Below are 17,662 nucleotides of genomic sequence, written 5' to 3' on the forward strand. Positions count from 1 at the left end.
TATTTTGAACAATGACCTGGAAAAACGCAGTTACTTACCTCCATTAACTTGTTTTTATTTGTCCTTTTATTGATTTATTTGGCCATATGCTTGGATTATATGCTCATGCAGAGGTGTAATGACTTGGTTTCATGTTGTTAGAGCTCTGGGTTGTAAAGGACACACTGGAGGTGTCGGCTAACTCACTAAGGGGGGAATTAAGGACGTCTTCTGGATGACTTCCAGGGTCACTCGTATCACTTTAAAGCTTGAAGCGTAACCTATAGGTTGTTATTCAGAGTCAATACAATATAATATGGATTTAAAAGTAAAGAAGGGTCATTTAACATCATTTATGAGAGAAACTAAAAGGAATTAAGATGAAAAAGTCGTTCTGACTCTGTTGCTCTGTGAATCTTTAGCATGGTGGAGCGGTGCTGCTTCCACACCGTTCAGTCCAGATGAAGTCTTTTTCAAGACATTTTACTGCTTTTAATGCTTCATTAGCGCAGCTTCTTGTAGGTGAAGGAAAGAACTGCACCAGGTTTCTCATCTGGACATTACACAGGTAAAGAAACAGGATTTTATTCTTCTGTAGCAACAAACTCAGCAGAATGTAGGACTCGTCTCCAACAACAGATTTTCTACAGTCTCAGGTGGGATGTGAAGAATCTCACCTTCTCTCTTCCCAGCATCTAGCTTTGCCTTGCTAACAGAGTACCACGGGGGGGGGGGGCACAAGTCCGGTCCACATGGGAGTCCTGGGAGTTTCCCTGCTCCAACATTCCAGACTCTAATCATGCAAACTTGTGCAGAATTTGACTTCAAGCTCTGCACAAGTTCTCTAACTATGTCTGCTAGGAGTCAGGTGTGTTTTAACCCCCGCTGCTGGCGCACCACAAGGCGAACGGCCCACCCTCTGATCTCTGGGCACCAGGTCATTTCTTTACTAGTCTGGTAGAACCAGACCACCATTCTGGTCTTCCTGTAAAAAGCAGAAGCTGTCAAAGCAGAGACCAGGCAGAGACCAGGCCCCAGCAGAGACCAGGCAGAGACCAGGCCCCAGCAGAGACCAGGCAGAGACCAGGCCCCTGCAGAGACCAGGCCCCAGCAGAGACCAGGCCCCAGCAGAGACCAGGCAGAGACCAGGCAGAGACCAGGCAGAGACCAGGCAGAGACCAGGCAGAGACCAGGCCCCAGCAGAGACCAGGCCCCGGCAGAGACCAGGCAGAGACCAGGCAGAGACCAGGCCCCAGCAGAGACCAGGCAGAGACCAGGCAGAGACCAGGCCCCTGCAGAGACCAGGCCCCAGCAGAGACCAGGCAGAGACCAGGCAGAGACCAGGCCCCTGCAGAGACCAGGCCCCAGCAGAGACCAGGCAGAGACCAGGCCCCTGCAGAGACCAGGCCCCAGCAGAGACCAGGCCCCAGCAGAGACCAGGCCCCAGCAGAGACCAGGCAGAGACCAGGCAGAGACCAGGCCCCAGCAGAGACCAGGCCCCTGCAGAGACCAGGCCCCAGCAGAGACCAGGCCCCAGCAGAGACCAGGCAGAGACCAGGCCCCAGCAGAGACCAGGCAGAGACCAGGCAGAGACCAGGCAGAGACCAGGCAGAGACCAGGCCCCAGCAGAGACCAGGCAGAGACCAGGCCCCAGCAGAGACCAGGCAGAGACCAGGCCCCTGCAGAGACCAGGCCCCAGCAGAGACCAGGCCCCAGCAGAGACCAGGCAGAGACCAGGCCCCAGCAGAGACCAGGCAGAGACCAGGCCCCAGCAGAGACCAGGCCCCAGCAGAGACCAGGCCCCAGCAGAGACCAGGCAGAGACCAGGCCCCTGCAGAGACCAGGCAGAGACCAGGCCCCTGCAGAGACCAGGCCCCAGCAGAGACCAGGCCCCAGCAGAGACCAGGCAGAGACCAGGCCCCAGCAGAGACCAGGCAGAGACCAGGCCCCTGCAGAGACCAGGCCCCAGCAGAGACCAGGCAGAGACCAGGCAGAGACCAGGCCCCAGCAGAGACCAGGCAGAGACCAGGCCCCAGCAGAGACCAGGCAGAGACCAGGCCCCTGCAGAGACCAGGCCCCAGCAGAGACCAGGCCCCTGCAGAGACCAGGCCCCAGCAGAGACCAGGCCCCTGCAGAGACCAGGCCCCAGCAGAGACCAGGCCCCTGCAGAGACCAGGCCCCAGCAGAGACCAGGCCCCTGCAGAGCTGGCTGACAAAACCTGGTTTGACAGAAATAAGTTGTCACTGAATGTCTCTAAAACTAAATTCCTGATATTTGGAAGGAAACGTCACTTGAAGAGGTCAAATTAACAATAAATGGAACTGAAATTGAAAGAGTTTTTGATGTCAAATTTCTGGGGGTTATAATAGATTCTGAATGAACCTGGAAAGACCATGTACATTACATTAAGGTTAAAATATCAAAGATACTCGGTATCTTGTACAAAACTAAAGATTTATTGCCAAAAAGCTTTGTCTATAATCTACTTAATACTTCCGTATATGTCATGCTGTGTTGAACTGTGGGGCCACAAGACAACTCTGAATGACATCATTCTGTTACAAAAATGTGCCAAACGTCTAATAAATAATGTTGGTTATTATGATCACACACATCCATTATTTATTAAATCAAAACTCATGAAATGTGATGATTTAGTTTATTATAAGACGATACAAGTTATATTTAAGGCTAAACAAAATGTTCTTCCACAAGGTGTCCAGAACTACTTTAAGCTTCAGCAGACTGAATATAACTTTAGAGACGGCTGTAAATTTATTGTTCCAACATCGAGTAAAGGTGAAACAGAGACGCTTGTCCTTCGGGGGTTCAACTGTGGAATAAACTCAGTAATGAGGTAAAATATTGTAATTCTTTACTTCTATTTAAAACGATGATTTATCAGTTTATTTTGGAGAGATATGTAACTTTATAACTGATTTTTCTTTATAAAAGTCACACATTGTGTATGTAATGCATCTGCTTTGTTATTTGTATAATTTAAGGTAACTCTACTTGTAAGTGGACATTATTAGATATACAAGCTTTGCTTCTGACTGTTTTGTTTTGTTTTACTTGACTGTTTTTTTTGGAAATGGACAAACTGATTGTGACTGATACAAACAAAACAAAATAAACTAGCTAACTAACTAACTAACTAACTAACTTACTTAAAACATGCAGATGAGGGAATTCAGCTCTTTGATTCAGGAGTGTTGAGGAAGCGACGCATTGAGGTCCACCATCCGTTGCAGGATGGTGGACCTGGAGGACCGGATGGTGGACCTGGGGGACCGGATGGTGGACCTGGGGGACCGGATGGTGGACCTGGGGGACCGGATGGTGGACCTGGAGGACCGGATGGTGGACCTGGGGGACCGGATGGTGGACCTGGGGGACCGGATGGTGGACCTGGGGGACCGGATGGTGGACCTGGAGGACCGGATGGTGGACCTGGGGGATCGGATGACCTGGGGGACCGGATGGTGGACCTGGGGGACCGGATGGTGGACCTGGGGGACCGGATGGTGGACCTGGAGGACCGGATGGTGGACCTGGAGGACCGGATGGTGGACCTGGGGGACCGGATGGTGGACCTGGGGGACCGGATGGTGGACCTGGAGGACCGGATGGTGGACCTGGGGGACCGGATGGTGGACCTGGGGGACCGGATGGTGGACCTGGAGGACCGGATGGTGGACCTGGAGGACCGGATGGTGGACCTGGTGGACCTGGAGGACCGGATGGTGGACCTGGGGGACCGGATGGTGGACCTGGGGGATCGGATGGTGGACCTGGGGGACCGGATGGTGGACCTGGGGGACCGGATGGTGGACCTGGGGGACCGGATGGTGGACCTGGGGGACCGGATGGTGGACCTGGGGGATCGGATGGTGGACCTGGAGGACTGCATGGTGGACCTGGGGGACCGGATGGTGGACCTGGGGGACCGGATGGTGGACCTGGAGGACTGCATGGTGGACCTGGGGGACCGGATGGGACCTGGGGGATCGGACTTGGACACCGCTGCTTTACACAGAGGGGGAGTGCAGGCTGTCAACCCGGAGCCTCTGTGCACCGAGACGTTGAAGCCAACAGTTTTCATCAACACAACACTTTGCAGATTTCCACAGAAGTTCCTCAGTTTGGTCATTTTCAGCACAAATCAAGCATCAGGGAAAGTCATTGTCAACGAATGTAAACTCATCTGTTCACGTAGAACAGATGTTCATATTTTCACTCAGAGCGAGGAAGAAGGGATGAAGACATGTGGCCAGCAACACGTGGCTGAAGAGCCATGGGTTGCAGACTCCCAGTGTGAACCCCATCATGATGTGTTTTAGACCAATAAAGTTTATGTGATTTCAACCCCGAACCAAGCGATGGCGTTGCCTAAAGGGAAATAAGTGAATCCCACTAAGGAGATGTCTGCAGGAGTTGTGTGTAATCACAACATCCAAAACACCTGCGGTAGGAACTGTTTCAGTGGAAAGTCTACAGCAGTGTTCTGAAAACACTGGTACCGGCTGAGGTTCTCCTTCCAGTCTCTGTTGTATTCCAGGGTACAAACAAACTACATATCAGGCTGGTTTGACAAAAACAACTGGGTTTTATGACTGCTGAATCCCAACACTATCACAGTGGAAGAATGAAAGGCAATTAACTTTCACATGGTGAAAAACTTTAAATCAGCTGCTGTTCTTTATGCTGTGACTCAATTTGCATCACACAGTAAGTCCCATCTGTGCCGTGACACCCTCTCAGCTGCCTGATCCCTCAGATTGCTGTGCACACTGTACAGAAAGCAAAGCAAAGATTAACTTCCCAGGCTACAGAGGAGAAGCCAAGTAAAACATGACAGGAAACTTCAGTGTTAGAAATGATCTTATCAAGAATCACAACTGCCAGAAAGACATGCCCGTGGCCCATTAAGGGATCCTGGCATGTTTTGAAAAGCTGTGCTTGATTACTGGAGAGAAAGCCTGAGAAATAGGATGACCACGTAAGAGGAGACGCTGTGTTTTTAAGCAGCTCCAGTAAAACTGGCGTATCAGGCAGCATTTAATGACATGGGATAAAGATTAGGTCTCAAGCGGCAGCAGAAGATGAGAAGTGACTGCTGTTCTGACTGTGCACTGAATAATGAGCTCAACGGTATTCACACAGGCTGCAGCACACAGCTGAATTACCGTCTAAAAATATGAACCTAAAAGCCAAATGATGACTATAATATATCATCAAGAAGTCTGGAACATTTTTTTGTCATTTCCACTTCCTCATGGAGTCCAAGTGCAGCAGAATATGGCCTAATGGAGCCGTTCATGGAGCCAGTGCAGTCACCTTGCACGTGACTCTCAGCTGTGAGCGGTGGAGGTGCACTTCCACTTCTGTCACTTATTAACATAAGAATTAGACACAAATGTTCAAAATCCTGTCACTGCACCGAGCCGAAGACAGAAATGCAGTTTACATAAGGTAGGCGATGAGATGGAGAGAGTCTGGAGCCCTGTAAGGTCAGCCTCGTGGCGCAGCAAGCTTGTGAGTCAAACATAATCTCAGTCTCTAAAATGTCACCAGGTCAGTAGGTGTCGAAAGTCGTGACATGGAACGACTCGTAATCACCAAGAGACTTTAGTCAAATGTTACCTGGTTTAAAGCTGACTTCGCTGTCCACATTTCAGCAAACCTGCTGCCTCTTCAAGGTAACTTTTCAGCTTGCAGGTTGGTCTGATGGCCAGCAGGTCTCAGCTGGTCACATCCCTTGTACGGTCACCAAGGCAACCAAGAAAAGGAGGAGGTTCCAGCCAGGGTGGTCGTGCTTCATCTTGTACAGCACCTGTTCAGTCATGACAGGCATCTTGAGGAAATTTCAAAGGTACAGTCCACCCAGTTCAGTCCAGTTTGTTATCCATTTGTCCATTACATGAGTCCAGTTTGGTCCAGTTTATGGAAACTGTGTTCATACAAAGCTCATAACGGAGAAGGTCTAGCAAAGAAAAGCCCTGGATTCTCTGCCTGAACCCCCATCTGTAGCATGCAGGAGGAATGTGGAAAGGATGCAGGAAAACCTCCAGCAGACACATTTTCCTCCAACATGGGTTGAATGAAACATGAAACATGGATTATTACCTAAAAACCACGATCACCAACATCTGCTGGACCACAGATGTCCAGATCCAGTCCTCAACGGTCCAAATCCTGCAGGTTTTAGATGGTTCCCCCGAAACAAAAGACCTGATTTCCAACAGCTTGTCAAGCTCGACACAAGCCAGTAAATTGGATTCATTCGAATCAGATGTGTTGGAGAAGGGAAGCGTAGAAAAGCCCTGCAGGATAGTGGCTGTGGAGGACCAGATTCAGACATTCCAACCTCTTAGATCAGGTCTGGTAGAGGACTGGAGTTGTCGGTCCTCGACACACATCAGCCTTAATCAGCAGACTTGTTCAGAGCTTGACATAAAACTCTTCCCACATCTTCTGATGAGCCTTGATGTAAGTCAGGTGTGTTGCAGCAGGGAAACTCCTGGCCCACCCCTGTCTTCGATCCTCCAACCCCATTTACTTTGCAAGGCTTTGTAGGAGGTAGAAACTTTGGTTCTTTCCACTAACTTTTTATTCATCATGTCCTCAAACAATGATGATAGAAAACTGCACTTTCAATAAAATCATGTTTTCCTGAAATAGCGCCTGTCTTCAATGGAAAAAAGGTCCCTTTGTATGTACACACTCAACAACAGAGACTCCATTTATTTATTTATTTATTTTCCATCAAACACCAGAGACCTTTAAGCCCCAGGAGGTTTCAGCATTGTGCTCTAAGAGGACTGACAGATCTATGCATAGCTCTACAGCTCTGAGTAATGAGAGAATGCAATTCAGAAAAACTGCTCAGTAGGCAATCTGATTCACGGCGGTGTTTTCCTGCACAAACAGCATCAAAGTGTGCTTTCCTTCCCTGGAAGCACTCAAAGTTCATGTTTTTTCCAGTGTGAGGTGAGCTAATCTTTTTTTATGCAAAGCTGAACATGACATTTTCTGCATGTATCACTTCTGAAAAACATGCAATCTGTCTGAGAGTAGCGAGGGCCAGATGAGGAAAGTTCCTCAGACAAACATGAAAGAATGAAAGCTGTGCAGCAGAGTTCCAGGATTCAGCGCCGGCGCTGTGAGAGGTGGTGTTGCTGCACAGACAACACTGTGGAAAAGATTCATTTACTTTGGTTCAGAAACGGAAAAAGAGGATTTACAAGGCAACGCGGCAACGTGTTCGCTCATCACTCCCTCCTAATTACTGCTGGCAAGTTCAGGATCACATTCTGGTGATCCCTCAGGCCATCCACGGCTCGTATTCACCAACATTTCAGCCTTTTTGGTTCCAAGCAGTCCACTTTGGGCTGTAACCTCATGAAATATTGGACAAAATTATACAAACATAGTAGAGAAATATACCTTAAGGGATAATACTAACTACAACCTTGTTAGGCTTGCTGCAGTTGTAACTTTCTGCAAAAGAGAAATAGTAGCGCTCATGTTGTCTTAACCGATTAAAACTCTGCAATTTTAGCCTAAAACAGCTTTTATGGATAAAAGACATGTGGACCGACTATCTTACAGGACCGTCCACTGGACCCTTGCTGATTAACGGGACCATCTTTGTTGCAGCATCATTCATTGGAGTCAGTTCGGCCCCGAAGGTTCACTCAGAGGAATTTTAGATTTCCAGCTATAATTAAATGGTGTTACACATGTGCAGGTATTGAAAGGGAGTAAAATAAGTGTAGATCAGTCATGTCTGGTAACAACACGTTAATAAAGCATGACAATTACATTACATAACAGTCATAAGTAACAATCATTTGTACTCATTTTATTAAGATTTCATAAAGGATTGGTGTCATTATTAATCATAAATCGGTAGTTTCAACGTCTCTGATGTGAAGATATGAGTGCAACCCTCTGCAGGCGTTTCCATCCTGCTTACTGAGGTTATTTCTCAAATCCAATATATCATGTGTTGAGTAAACATTAGCAAATACGTCTTCCTCTTCTTTTATTTGTGTAGCGCTGCAACTTTATTTATGAGCTGTCTTTATCTGAAACCAGTCATCGAACCACCTTTTACTGCATCTCTATTTCATTACATGTTGGTCCTTGTGACATCTTTCAAGGCATCATAACAGCAGGCGTTTTGGAAAGAAGTTTTTTTTTGTACAGGAGAACTATGGAGATTTGTTTGTTCACAAAACCATGTTCAAAATAAAACTAATATGTTGAAATATTTGAACAACTTGCCTAAACGAAGCACTGGCTCAGGTTTTTTTAAAGCCCACCTTTAACCTTTGTGTTTTTATGCTCTGGTGCAAAAATAAAAGACAAAAAAAATAAAAAGCATCGTAATGAAAATGTTTCAGACGCTGAAAAAACAGGTCAGAGCTGCAGTGAGAAGCTTGGATAATTGAAATTCCAGAAGTTGCAGCTAAATCTATCCAGAGAGTTGTCTCAGAGAGCATTTAACTATTACCTCTAGCTCGGGGGAGATTCAGAAAAAAATCTCCGAAATATGTTTTATTCTGGCCAATCAAGACGCCTGTTGATTTATAATAAACCCGTTATTACATGACACTCCCTGCCGGAGGTGTTTACGCACCGTCGCCTGGACAAAGAGCGGCGCAACAAGGAGTAAACGTCGGTGGAAAAACAAAAACTTGTGGTTGAAGTGAGCGAAAACAAAGCAGGTTAGAAGAAAAGAAGACAGAAGGGGTGAGAAAGAGACGGAGGATGTGGAAGTTAAAAAGTTGCTGCATAGAAATGAAAGAAATCATTTCATCTGTTGGACACGTCATTTTAAAGCGGACAAAGAGCACCGTCACTGGCAGAAAAAAGAATTAGCTCTTTGGCTTTTTTTTTTTTTTTTTTTTTACCAATAATCTATCATTTTTCACCCATATAATAATCTATAATCCATTTTTTCCTAAAATTTATACAGCTAAGTGAGGTTTCTGATTGGCTGAACATGTTGAGCATCTGGGTGATCAGCAGCTCATCCAGAACCGCCGCAGGAATATCAGCAGCATCTGATCTTGATACAAGTTAAATCATGATGAACCATTTCATTAAAAACCAGCTTTTATAAGAACAATTTTTTATTTTTTATAATTGATAAATGAGGGATAAATGAGGATGAAGCATGTCCACATTGTTATCCTGATGACCACCTTACACTGACATCATTAAATGGCTCATTTCAGATTTATAATCTGCTTGTTGAAGATGAACTGGTCTTCAGATCGTCCACATCCCGTCCCGTCTGATGGGAAGCGGTTCCACAGTCACAGACTATGGAAACGTGGGAATCTGAGTGGGAGAGGGTCTGACTTTTAAACATAAAATCGAAAATCTTATTAAAACTTGAGATTCTAAGACTTGTTTACTGTGCAAGCTAGGAAGTTGTTTTTCTCTCCAATTATTACCAGCTCTGTAGATCATGATGACCTTTTGAGTATGAATGGCTCCGCTGACAGCCCCCTCTCTGTACCAGAGTATTTCAAGAGTTGTTCCAGATCTTAGATCTTTAACTCACTCTGCTCTGGTGTTGGTCGGCATATATTGCATGTTAGCTTGCAAATATTCACATCTGTTATCTGTCCCTGACATCAGGACTGAGATGGGAAGGAACGCCACTGCTCCGCTCACATGGGACATACTGCAAAATAACATGAGCTTACAGTTTGGTAAAGATGTCTAAAGTAAGGTTCGTTACAAGAACCATTCACAGTTTTTTCATGTTATCTTAAATTATATTTTATGTGTGATTTTTTTTTTATTGTTTTTGCTGTTTCTTTTCTAAATTCTCAGATTTTATGGTGATTTTATGATTCCATTGCTGTTGCATGAGCTGCTTGTGCTACGTTGCATGTGCGGCATGCGCTGCATTGCATGTGTTGCGTTGCATTGCATGCGTTGCATTGCATGGGCTGCGTTGCTGCATGCACTGCTTATGCTGTATGCACTGCATGCAGGGCACAGTTGTAAAAAATGATCTTAACTCATTTGGTTTTTACCGCTTATGAAGAAAAGGTAAAAGAAATTGGAAGATAAATGCACGTTCCCCACATCAACCCTGATACTGCTGATCAGAACACAAGTAGGTCACATCTACAATCCTGAAGGTTGATCTTTCTGAAAAACTTGAGTTCTTTTTCTTGGCTTCCCAGAAGGCTTTGCACACCTGCAGCAGGTTACGTCTTCCTCACTAATGCAACCGGATTTATCCAGCACTGTGGGTGAAGCTGTCAGCCCAAAGCAGCGAGATACTGCCGCAGGGAACACCCCCGTGCTATGGAAATTGGTTGTCACCTGCATTAGGATGACGTTCAAAGATTTTGAAATCTTAAATGGAATAAAAAATAGATATAAAAAGTCTTTGATCTTAACCGTCCTCGCTTTCCTTAGCGACGTTCTGAGAACTCTTCCTCCTGTTTGAGCACATCATAGCCACCTCCTGTATTTACAGTGGGAGCTCGATATCGGAGGGTGTCATTCATCTCCCCTAAAATCACAACATTTTTCACCCAGAAGTGTTTTCACACAATCACTTTGCTAACAAGTGAACCAGTGAAGCTCTTCTGAAGCTACAAGAGAAGCTGAAAATGTGGAAAGTCACACACAATAACAGCTGATAATAATTCCAAACTACATGGAATCACAAGGAGCAACACAAGGTCACCTTTGCATTTTAGACTGAAAATAAAAAATGTTTGTGGTACTTCTTCAGGAAATGAACATTTAGAATGGAGACAAATGTTTCATTTGGTTTTATTTGTTGAATCTTTCCAAGCGTTCCGTCCAGAAGTCACCGCTGGCTACAGCATGTTTTATCTGTCAGTAACACCAGGATGTCTGAGTCGTTGCTGCTAAAAATTTGACCAAGCAAATGAAAAGTACATTTCTCTGCAGTTTTTCAGACTGTATTTTGAAAGCCATTTGGTGATTCTCCCATCCATCAAGGCTGCTGTCCAAGGTTGTTCCGTTTGGACTCACTGCTGTTTCTGATGACATGTCGGGTGGAAATTTGGGTTTACAGGGTAAACTATTTCTTTAATCACTGCAGATAATCACATCTATGTTCATTCCATATTCAGTCCATGGCAAGTCATGTTGCATCACTGATTTTCCTAATAAATTTCACATAAAATCTTTTTTCTTGATAAGACCTTGAAAATCCAATTACTCTACTTTATAAAAAAGTATTTGAGTCATAGATTTTGCAGGAATTGGCATGTAGAGAGATTTTTTTTACATTTTATTCTGAGTTACAACATTTTAAGTTGTAGATTAAGATAATTTCTACAAGAAGGACCCAATCTACTAAAATCCCTGATAAAGACGACAGAATTGCATATCTATGCAGAATTATTGAACATATTCTTTTTGATTTGCCAATGATCAACTAAGAATGATTAGATACACACTAGTATTCAAATAATTATATGTTATGGTTTCACCATGGACAGATAGAAGGCAGGAAGGCTGCAAAAGCTAAATGAAATATGATGTGATTGAAATATTTGTGGAAAAGGCAAAAAGTAAAATAAATAAAATAAATATTGCTGAGCTGCAGCAAAGAAATATGAATTTCACCAAAAGCACTTTGATGCAAAAACGTAAATCCAGAAGAACACGAGATGGAGTTAAGTATGTCAAGATATAAGATGAAGAAGCAAAGAAAACATTAGCTTATGATAAAACTTCGGCCGATAAGACAGGTGGGGGGATCCACCTCTGACCAATACGGACCAACGGGTGTAGCTCTTACTGCAAGGACCAGATAACTGAAATACAGGGAATGAGACTATTGCAACCTGCAGAACTGCAGGTTTTATAGACAAAATAAGTGATATGGGCATCAATGCCCTGGCGAGGGACACAATGCGGTGCCGAACCCAATGATCCAACGATCTCAACGATTCCAACAATCCCAACAATCCCAACGATTCCAACGATCCCAACGATCCCAACAATCCCAACGATTCCAACAATGCCAACGATTACAACGATGCCAACGATCCCAACAATCCCAACGATTCCAACGATGCCAACGATTACAACGATGCCAACGATGCCAACAAACCCAATGATCTCAACGATTCCAACAATTCCAACGATGCCAACGATTCCAACGATCTCAACGATTCCAACAATCCCAACGATGCCAACGATCCCAACGATGCCAACGATGCCAACGATTCCAACGATGCCAACGATTACAACGATGCCAACGATGCCAACAATCCCAACAATCCCAACGATTCCAACGATCCCAACGATCCCAACGATTCCAACGATGCCAACGATTCCAACGATGCCAACGATTCCAACGATGCCAACGATGCCAACGATTCCAACGATTCCAACGATGCCAACGATTCCAACGATGCCAACGATGCCAACGATTCCAACGATGTCCACGATGCCAACTATCCCAACAATCCCAACGATCCCAATGATCCCAAAATCAAACAGCTATTTAGACGCCATCAGCACTTCTAAAAGCTGCAAAGAAGATATTTTAGAGCGGAACACACTGTCCGTGTCTTTAGCCGGGCAGACAGGAGCAGATCAGCAGCCTGAAATTAACGTCTTCATGCACAAACGCTGACATGTAACCTCTGACCCGAGGCAAGAAAGGACATGTCAGGACAAGTGTGTGTGAAATGTGAATATTCAGCAGTTTTAATATTCAGTGAGGGTTAGTAGGAACAGAATACACGTTTCACTTGGTTTGGCAGAACATAATGATTTTATCTGTATGATTAGCAGCTTTTCTTCCGCAGCATTAGCCAGGATCTAGGCTGACATAGAACCAGGGTGGACGCAGAACATGATCTGCTTTGGAACACGACTCATCTTCTCACAACATCAAGCAAATCTCACACCCAAATCTCTCACACACAAATCTCACAAACACAAATCTCACACACACTCTGCATGATTAGAGAATAGAACTAAACTCTAATGTGACCACATTAAAGCTCACTGAACAGTTTCACAGAACAGGACTGAAACCGTTGAAAAGCAACTTTAACACATTGTTTACATTCACAGAAACACATCATATTTTTGTTTTTCTAATCACAAAGTATGTAAACAACATAATTAGGCTGTTATTTGCTTTTGTTGTTTTTTTTTCCACTCACACGTGCATCACAGCCTTCATCGCAGTGACAGAGATCCCAAGTGAGATGACAATTAGTATCCTTGGCACGTATGATGTAACACCTGCATGGCATCCAGGAGCCGGCACAAAACAACAAAGGAGAAATCTCACCTTCATAACAACGCCAGCAAATGAAGTGACAAATGATTTGATTATTTGTATGTCCTTTATCCCTTATTATGCTCCATCATTTACAGCTTCACACAATATATTGGTTACACACATACTGCTATCTCTGGTTGTTCATCTGGAAGCATGAAAGAGAGTCAGGACCAGATGTACTGAGGTCTGCGAGGAGGAACGTGCTTCTGGGGCAGAACCACGGTCTCCAGGTGATTTACTGAGCGATGCATAAATGGGCGGCAGGTGCAAACATGTTGCAGACTTCAGACACTGAAATGAGGGTTTTACATGTTTTGTAGTTTGTAGCACGGCGAGTTTGGAGAGAAAACATGACCTACAGCAGAGAAATTTCATTACCTGACCCGCCTACAAGCCCACCGTCTGAAAACCCACCAGCTCGCAGCCCAGAGAACAAGGCTGTTTCTCAAAATAAAAGCATCATGCACTGACCCGAGATGTTTTGCACATAGGTGCAATCATTTGCTCCTGTTACTCTAAAACAAATCCCGCTACTGAAAATAAAACTGTTTGGTCTCAGTTAAAGACTGCAGAGTATAAACCTAATAACCGTGACCATCCGGCAACACATGGCGTTTAGGTCTGGGACAGCACATCTGGAGGATCCCAGCTGTGACACGTAAAATCTGTCTTCTGCAGGTGTGTGTGACTCCTCTCCACATCAATCCTGTATATTTACATTTTCTCCTGCTAATACACACAAAGCAGCGTGTGAACGTCTCATATTAAATAACAACCGGATGCTCTCCTTGGACGCTGGTAGTGAATCAGTTTGTATTTTTTTTTTTTTTTTTTATTTATTTTTTGTGTATGCATTGAGTTTATGCGCATTTTAGTACACGCAAATCTTTAAATGTACAAAGCAAAGCTGTTTGCATAAATACATAAAATCTTCAGGCACAAATAAAACATACAAAAATCAAATATATACTAGAAAATCTATTCAGTTAAGATACAACCACAATATGTTTGCTGTCTTATTCAAAACTTAATAAAAAAAATAAAAAAACGCAGAGTCGGACTCACCAGTGACATTTGTCTTCTTTAAAACCAGTCCAGGAGAACAGGTGATGCTTTTGGTATCTAGCACCAGACTTCATGTTCACTACGGTTACATGATGTTTCTTAATTTGAAATTAATAATTAGTTATTAAATCATTTGGAATTAATGTATTCTCCTTCGAGTTTACATGAAAATAATAATTCAGAATGAAGGTTTACATGAAACACATCCTCACTTAATTCCTCTTCAGAGCGGCGGGTTGGGAAGGGTTCTGATTGGACAGAGGGTGCACGTGACATATGAGGTATACTGGAAACAAAGTTGTCTCCCTGCTTCTCGTCTTTTCAGTCGTAACTTGTAAAAACTACATAATAAGTTCCAGTTTCACCGCTATTTTTATTATAAATGTGAAGTAGCAGCTCAACACCAGCATACTACTTCACTTTCTGCAGCAACTGAGAAGGAGAAGAAAGATAGACCACCGAACACGGGAGGCAAAACAACGCACGTCATCGGGACAGGACAAGGTAACGAGCATGCTCAGAACGACCGGAGTTAACTTAGAGCGGAATGAAGGTTAAATGACAGAGGGATTAAATAGTTCGGAATTAAAATGTGAATAACCCACAGCATTCGTTGCTGTGGGTTGCTGTTTTCCACTTCGTTTTCAGGCTCTGATTCAGGTTCCAACATGTAGGGCTGGATGCTATGTGTTGACATTGTAGTTTGTTTTTTTATTGAGTTCATATGAGCCTAATTCTTCTGTTTATGAGACGTTACAATGACGGTGAAAGCAGGTGCGGCGCGCGCTCCCGATGTAGTGCAGTGGCGGGAGGCGGGGCTTAATGCGGAAGAGTCTCCATCCACTCGTTTTGCCCGCAGGCTGATCTGACAGCCTACGGAGAGGGTCGGTCTGAAGTACATAAAGCCATTTGTGACAATAACTCCATCAATCCCAGCCCTTCTGGGCTCAGAAATAAAAATAAATTAGCCTGAAATGCACAGAATAGTTCCACTTTAAGCTTAATTCTGAATAGAAATTTGCATTAAGAATCAAGTGTTTACATGGTCATTTTTAATCAGTTTAAAGCAGAATGAACTTTTATTCTGAATTAAACATGAATTAAAACTCCCATGTGAACGTTGCAACTGTGCACCAACACAACGCTACGGTCATCCTGCTGCTTGTTTGTGTTCAGCGCATCATGTTGGTGGTCTCCTACAACTTGCAGAGTTGAGTTCTACCCATTGAGTTGCAGATTAGATTTTTTCTACAGCACCAAATATGATTCGCAATCAGGGCTGGAATTACAGCGGGACTTTGGGGGTCATGCGTCACAACTTGCAACATGCATACATATAAGTTCACGCAGAATGTTCAAAAACATGGTTGCTGCTAAAAAACATAGTAAAGTATCTATATAAAGTATCAGCTGAATGTCTTCAGAGGAGTGGCTGCAGCCGAGCGCCCCTCCACTTCCCTGTAATTCAGCCCTGTCTGGACTTTTAGACATGCTTGTGCTTTTCACACATTCACATATGATGTTAGAATAACTGAATAAGTAGAGCTGTTTCCTCCTGCTTTCAAGTTGTACAACAGTGGGATCAGACCAAGCTGCAAAAACAATTGTGCAGAGGGGGGGTATATTCTTTTTTAACCTTCATCTCGTCTGCCTCAGGCTAAACAAGCTAAACAGGCTAAACTCTGTGGTAGGGGGAGCAGAAAAAACACTATATTAGCAGCTTATGACAATCAAAGGCTACAACATTTATATAAAGAACTTGATTGAAAGATTTTGAAAGTATATAAATAAAGTGTCAGCTTGAATACTTAGAAAAATCCTGTGGTATTTGGTCATTTTCAGTGTGCTGAAAATCCCTCTGTGTGTTTCTGTTAAATGTTTGCTGCTTTATAAAGCAACAATAAGTAAACAGAAAGACAAACAGAAAGCTGTCTTTCTGCTGAGCTGATGTGAGCTTCCAGAACGCACCGTGCTTCCCAGACGTCACCACCAGCATCAGGATGGGAATGTTTCCCTGTAGTCTCGGAATTTTACATTTACGTTTCTTGCCAATCAGCAGGAATCCTGCCCCCCAAAGAGGTCCCAGTCAGACCACCTCCACTCCACTTTAACCTCCTGGCCCCCAGTCTGATGAGCCGTGTTGGAGGCTCAGCGTCGCCTCAATGAGCATCAGCTGACTTCTACACGTCACACACTCACACCTCTGAAAACTAAGCGTCTGATAACATAAGAAACCAAATCGGCTGCATATTGCACATTATGACAATCAGCAACACACGCCGATAGAGACCCTGTACTGTAGAGCAGCTGAAGGTGAACATCCAGGATGAGTGAGGAGGAACTCCAGCTACAAAGCTTCATCGATCGGTGTCTTCAGTCTCCGAACCAGCAGCCTCGAGGTAAACATGACTTTGTTCCAGCTTGTTTGGGACGTGTTGCAGGCATGAATTACAAGATCAGCATTTGCACCAAAAACAATAGTTTATCATTTGAATGTAAAATATCTTGTCTTTGTAGATTTTAGTTTTTAAAAGTAGAATTTTTTAACATAAATATAGTTTAAAAAGTATTTGCCCATCCCAGTACTCTGTATTTACATGTTACGTAACACCCCAACTTCACTGAAGTGTGAAAGGCTGCAGCTACAGCTCCGACCCTCCAGGCCTCAGTTAGCAGGAGAAATATTCCAGTTTAAAAGAAGACTGAACAACTACGGCCTGTTTGACCAAAGTCTTCCCAGAACAGACCAGAAGGCCACTGGAACCGGACCAGAATGGACATGTTTGGCTGGAATATAGAGCGGTGGGGAAACCAACCACCGCACATCAACACACACACACACACACACACACACACACACGCAGCAGTCTCAGGGCTGGCGATCTGGGTTTGTTCTGCATGACCTGAAACTCTTGCAGTCATTGAGGAGAGCATGAACTCCTCTAAAAACCAGAGTACTGCAGGGATACACATGAGGCTGCCTGCAGGCCATAAGACCGGACAAAGGCCTGAAACGCAGCAGATCCACAACAAAACGCCTGGCAGAAGAACTGAAGCGAGGAAACAGACAGATACAGTTACAGCCTGAGCCTGAATGAAATGTTGTTAAATGCTCACAACAACCTGAGGCAAAGTCTGATCAAATTCCTCCACCGTCACGTTGTTGCTCCTGGAGGGGGTTCAGAAAGCTGATAAAGTCTGGATCATACCTCATTTTTACACTCTTCTGCATTTTTGTTCGAAATAAAAACATAAATAATGATATTTATCATTTCGTTGACCTGAGCTGTCATTATAAA

The 17,662-nt window shown here is 44.3% G+C and overlaps 1 protein-coding gene across 1 annotated transcript in view; it reads right to left on the minus strand.

Annotated features, from left to right (window-relative positions):
- LOC306757794 (contactin-4-like) overlaps positions 1-17,662 on the minus strand; it is a gene marked incomplete at both ends in the record, with an annotated part of 220,075 nt that overhangs the window by 175,022 nt on the left and 27,391 nt on the right. The window lies entirely within an intron of this gene.

Source organism: Telmatherina bonti (assembly GCF_933228915.1).
Source record: "Telmatherina bonti genome assembly, chromosome: 6".
Classification (NCBI taxonomy): Eukaryota; Metazoa; Chordata; class Actinopteri; order Atheriniformes; family Telmatherinidae; genus Telmatherina; species Telmatherina bonti.